Below are 5,466 nucleotides of genomic sequence, written 5' to 3' on the forward strand. Positions count from 1 at the left end.
CCTCCTCAGAAACCCTAGGGAGCCATTTGTACACGGGAAAAGTAGATAGGAATTGGAATCAACTCCAGAGCAGGGAGGTCAGCTACAAACGATGGAAGTCCTGGTTGACTGGCCATAAACAGCGAGGGCCTTAGCTGTTTGGTCCATATTCAACATGTCAGCTAGGTCCCTTAGCTCCTTCCTTCACAGACACAAGAGGGCTGCCACAGTTCATTATCATACTCTGATGTGACCAGATGCAGTGGAAGAGAGGCTGCTTCTTCCTGAGGCTGTGAGTCTCTCAGAAGAGCGCCCCCCACTCCACCCCCCACAGCTGACATCCTCTTGTGTTTCATTGGCTTGGAGTGCATCCTGACACATTCTCCCATCCAAGTACTAACCAGGTCCGACCCTGCTTAGCTTCCAAGATCAGATGGGATCAGGCGCGTTCAGGGTGGTTTGGCCATAGACCCTGCCTCATTCTTAAGCCAACTGTCAGCAGGCCCAAATACCTTAAATCTCCTGAACAAAATGGGGTTGTTGAGTAGGCAGCCAGCAACCTCTGCTATGTATACATTTTAATGCATTTCAAAATTACACATGCCTATTTTAAAACTCGGCAAGAATACACACAGCACTCATCGTTACCCATGAGGGGAACTTGTGCTAGGCTTCGTATGTTTGAGATGCTTCGCTTTATTTTAAAAATCAGCCTATATGACTTTTAGAAGCAACAGGCTTTTTTTTAAAGCAAGGCGCTTATTTATTTTTTACAGACATTGTGTTTACACTAGAAAAAAAGAAGGCACTTGGCATTGAATGCAGGATAAGAGGATTCGTTTCACTCGGGACCGGTGTCTGTAGAAACAGCCCAAGGAGGCTTTGTGGCTCTGGTGGAGAGAGGCCTTCATCTATGAACCTAAGCCAGTCCTGCAATGAGGAGACTCGCTTGGGGCTGTCATTGTTCGAGTCACATCACAGCCGGGCTGTGAGCGTACCACCGCGATGGGGAAGATTCTAGACACGCAAGTCTACGTTGCTGTTGCTGAGAGACATGCACTGGAATGTACAGTGCGTTTTTATTGACCCTCTTGGAATCTGAAAATGACAATTCGTGGGTCAGAGTACGATCAATGTATGGCCACTGGTTAAAGCACTGGCTGCGAATAGAAAGGATGGCAGCCTACCACTGAAGAGAAGAAGGACGCAGCTGCCTGCTTCTATAAAGATCTACAGGTTTAAAAACATAAATAAAAAAATTTAAAAGATCTACAACTTTAGATGTGCTCCTCAGCCTACTCCTTTCTGCCTGTGGACACCTCAATGAAAGCATTGTCAGTTTGGTTTTTTATTTTTTTGCTGCCCAACACTGCCATCATGTCTAAATCTGAGTCTCCTCAAAAGCCCAAAGAGCTGTAGAAACTCTTCACTGGAAGGCTGAGCTTTGAAGCAACCCAGGAGAGACTTCAGAGCCAGCGGGGGCCCCGCACAGCCTGTGTGGTACTGAGAGATCCAAACAGCCCGTGCTCCAGAGGTCTGGGATCCATCACGTCCTGGGCTGAGGAGGAGGCAGATGCTGCCGTGAATGCAGGACCACACAGAGCAGACGGAAGAGTTGTGGAACCAAAGAGACTGTCTCACGAGAAGACGCTCGGAGAACAGGTGTCCATTTGAACTGTGACAAAATCGTTGTTGGAGGCATCAAAGAAGACACCGAAGAGCGTCACCTACAGGATTACTTTAAGCAATATGGGAAATTGAAGTGACTGAAATCATGACTGACCGAGAGAGGGGTAAGAAAAGGGGCTTTGCCTGTGTAACCCTTGATACCGTGGCTCCGCACGTAAGTGTGTCATTCAGCAACACCACACTGTGAAGTAAGGAAAGCCCCATCGAAGCAAGAGATGGCCAGTGCTGCCTCGTCCAGCCAAAGAAGTTGAGTGGTTCTGGTGCAGAAGTGGTTTGGGTGGGAATGGCAACTTTAGCATGGTGGAAATTTCACCGGGTCTGGTGGCTTTGATGGTAGCTATGATGACGGTGGATATGGTGGCAGTGGGCATGGTGAAAGTGGATTTGGTAATGATAGAAGTAATTTGGGAGGCGGCAAAGGCTACAATGATTTTGGCAATTACAACAATCAATCTTCCAATTTTGGACCGATGGAGGGAGGAAACTCTGGAGGCAGAAGCTCTGGCCCTTACAGTGATGGAGGTCAATACTTTGCCAAACCACGAAACCAAAGTGGCTATGTGGTTCAAGCAATGGCAGCAACTCTGGCAGTGGCAGAGATTTTAATGACTACCAAGAAACGAAGCTTAGTCAGAGAAGGGTGTTGGGGATGCTGTAGGTTACAACAGGTTGTGAACTCTGGCAAGCACACTGGTGGCGGGGCCTAGCTGCTACAAAGAAGACATATTTGAGACAATGCTCAAGTGTATGGGCAAACGAACTTGAGGATTGTTATTTATGACTAATTGTATCACAAGTTATTTTAGTCTCTGCTCTATGGAAAGTGTGAATCATTCCAAAAAGGGTTTTAATTGCGAAATGCAATCATCTGATCATGACACAGAATCAATATCTTTTAAAGGCTTGAAGGCAAACAAGCGGCCATCTAGCTCAGAAGCAACAAAGCCCACATGGAAGCAGCACACCAATATGTGTGATCATGAAGGGTCAAGGGGACCAGGTTTCAAGCACCAAAGGCGGGTGGGGGAAATCATATCATCATGAATGAGGGGAGCGTGTGATGGGGACCTAATGCCCATCTGTGGAAAACTGGACATCCGTTGCAGAGGGGTAGGGGAGAGGAGATGAGTCACTCGGGGTTCAGTGTAGCAATAATGAAACTTACAATCTTCCTCTAGTTCTTAAACGCTTCCTCCCCCCAACTATCATGATCCCAGTTCTACCTTGCAAACCTGGTTAGACCAGAGGATGCACAGCAGTACAGATGAGAACTGGTAACACAGGGAATCCAGGACAGATGAACCCTCAGGACCAGCGGTGAGAGTGGTGACACCGGGAGGGAAGGAGGGTGGTAAAAAGGGGGAACCGATCTCGGGGATTTATATATTACCTCCTCCCTGGGAATTGAGCAACAGAAAAGTGGGTGAGGGGAGACATTGGGCAGTGTAAGATAAGATAAAATAATAATTTATAAATTATCAAGGGTTCATGAGGGAGGAGGGAGCGATGAGGGAGGGGGAGGGAAAAGAAAATGAGGAGCTGATTCCAGGAACCCAAGCAGAAAGCAAATTTTGAGAATGATGAGGGCAACGAATGTATAAGTGTGCTTTACACAATTGATGTATGTATGGACTGTGATAAGAGTTGTATGAGGTCCAATAAAATTATTTTAAAAAAACAAGTGTTCCATTAAAATAATTGACAGGGACATGGTGGAGTTGCTCCACCAGTTCTTGAGTGCTCACTTTCATAATCACTTATTATGTATGATAGGTGGGTTTGTTGAGCCAGCCTGGCCAATGGGAACATGTGGGATTCATCAGGTTGCAGTTTGAATGGAGGGCAAAGAGATAAATGGCTCTGCAAGGCCTGGCCTCCTCTCCCTTGCTCTCTGGTGATCGGAGTGTGCTGCTGCTTTAGTTAGTTCTCTGCCTCACCCGGTGAGCTACACTACCTGTGGACCTGACCAACCCATGGATCATGTTGATAGAGCTTGAGGCTCCTTTGAGGCCTGTTTCACCACACTGCTGGTGTGTACATCGCTTGAGTCTGAGGCTGATGCATCCTGATGCCTTACATTGCTGGCATTCTATACCCCATCTGCGCCTGCTTTGCTAAGCTACTGATCTACTGACTGTTGGTGACCCACCCTGCTGCTTGCTGCCTGTGGCAGGCTCTGCTTGCCTTGTCCCAGGGAGGACTCCGCTGTCTGCTTCCTTGACCTGGGACCCGGCAGCCAATGTGAGTTGCAGGTCTTCCAGTATATCAACTGTTCTATGGAAGTGAGTTGAACTGAGCCCTCTGTACTGCAGTGTGGAATAGTTAGCTGTTATATATCCATTCTTGCTACATAAACATATATCTGTTTATATATATAAAATCATAAGTGTCCTGGTGTCACTTCACTAGAGAACCCTAACACATATGACAAAAATAATAATAAAGCCTGTATTAGTTATAAAGTCCCTGTTAATAGGGAGCCCTGGTGGTACAGTGGGTAACACATCAGACTGATAGCCTTAAGGTCAGCTGTTGGGAACCACCAACCGTTCCTCGGAAGGGAGATGAGGTTTTCTGCTCCTGTAAAGAGTTGGTTCCAGAAAATCCACAGCGGCAGTTTTACTCTCTTCTATAGGGTCGCTATGAGTTGGAATCCATGAGTCAGAATCGATTTGATGGAAGTTTGAGTTTTATTAGCAATGCGAGGGACCCTCGTGGAATAGTTGCTTAAGCATTAGGCTGATAACGGCAAAGTCAGCAGTTCAAAACCACCTGCTTCACTGTGGGAGAAAGACGAGGCTTCCCACTCATGGAAAGAGGTACAGCCTCAGACACCCACAGAGGCGATTAGTTCTGTCCTACAGGGTCACTATAAGCTGGAATTGACTCAATGGCAGTGAGTTTTTTAGATTAGTTGTGCTGTGTTGTTCAAATTCTTGCTATATGCATCCAAATGAGATCCTATATGCACATATGTGTTCATATATGGATGACCAATGTCACATAGCATGTCACATAATTTAAGCATATGTTTTTCAGATATTTAACAATTATACCTAATTTGTTCTTCAACCTATGACTAAAATAAATAAAAAGGAAGGTTACAGGGTTCTAAATTTAGAATGCTTTAAGGTGAAAGTGAACAATCTGAGCTTCAAATTTCAAAAGACGAAACAACGGCCTAGATGTGAACTGTTCATATGGAACAACGAACACTATTTGCTGTTGTTAGGCGCCAACCCATCGGCACCCAGTCATAGTGCCCCTGCCCGTCCTGCGCCAACCTCACAATTGTTCTTATGCTGGAGCCCACCGTTGTGCCTGTGTCCATCCATCTCCATTTCTTTCTCTCTGACCTCTACTTTACCACACATGACCTCCTTCTCCAGGGACATGTCCGAATGTACTGATAACATGTCCGAAGTACTTGAGATGGAGTCTTGCTTCTAAGGGACGTTCTGGCTGGACGTATTCCAGGACAGATTTGTTTGTACTTCTGGTAGTATCTGTTACTTTCAATACTCTTTGCAAACACCATAATTCCAGCGCATCAATTCTGCTATGGTCTTCCTCCAAGCATTTACATGCATATGAAGCACACGAAAACACCATGGCTTGGGCCAGGTGCACCTTGGTCTTTGCTCGTTATCACTTTCAAAAGGTCACGTGCAGCACATTTGCCCAATGCACTATGCCATTGGATTTCTGGATTGCAGTTTCCGCGAGCATTGATTGTGGATACAAGCAAGAGGAAAGTCTTGACAGCTTCCATCTTTTTCCATTTATGACGATGTTATG

At 46.0% G+C, this 5,466-nt stretch overlaps 1 pseudogene; it reads left to right on the forward strand.

Annotated features, from left to right (window-relative positions):
- The first annotated feature begins 1,356 nt into the window (after positions 1–1,356).
- Positions 1,357–2,326, forward strand: LOC142431002 (heterogeneous nuclear ribonucleoprotein A1-like; annotated as a pseudogene).
- Positions 2,327–5,466: the final 3,140 nt, after the last annotated feature.

This window comes from Tenrec ecaudatus, chromosome 17, assembly GCF_050624435.1.
Source record: "Tenrec ecaudatus isolate mTenEca1 chromosome 17, mTenEca1.hap1, whole genome shotgun sequence".
NCBI classification, from domain to species: domain Eukaryota; kingdom Metazoa; phylum Chordata; class Mammalia; order Afrosoricida; family Tenrecidae; genus Tenrec; species Tenrec ecaudatus.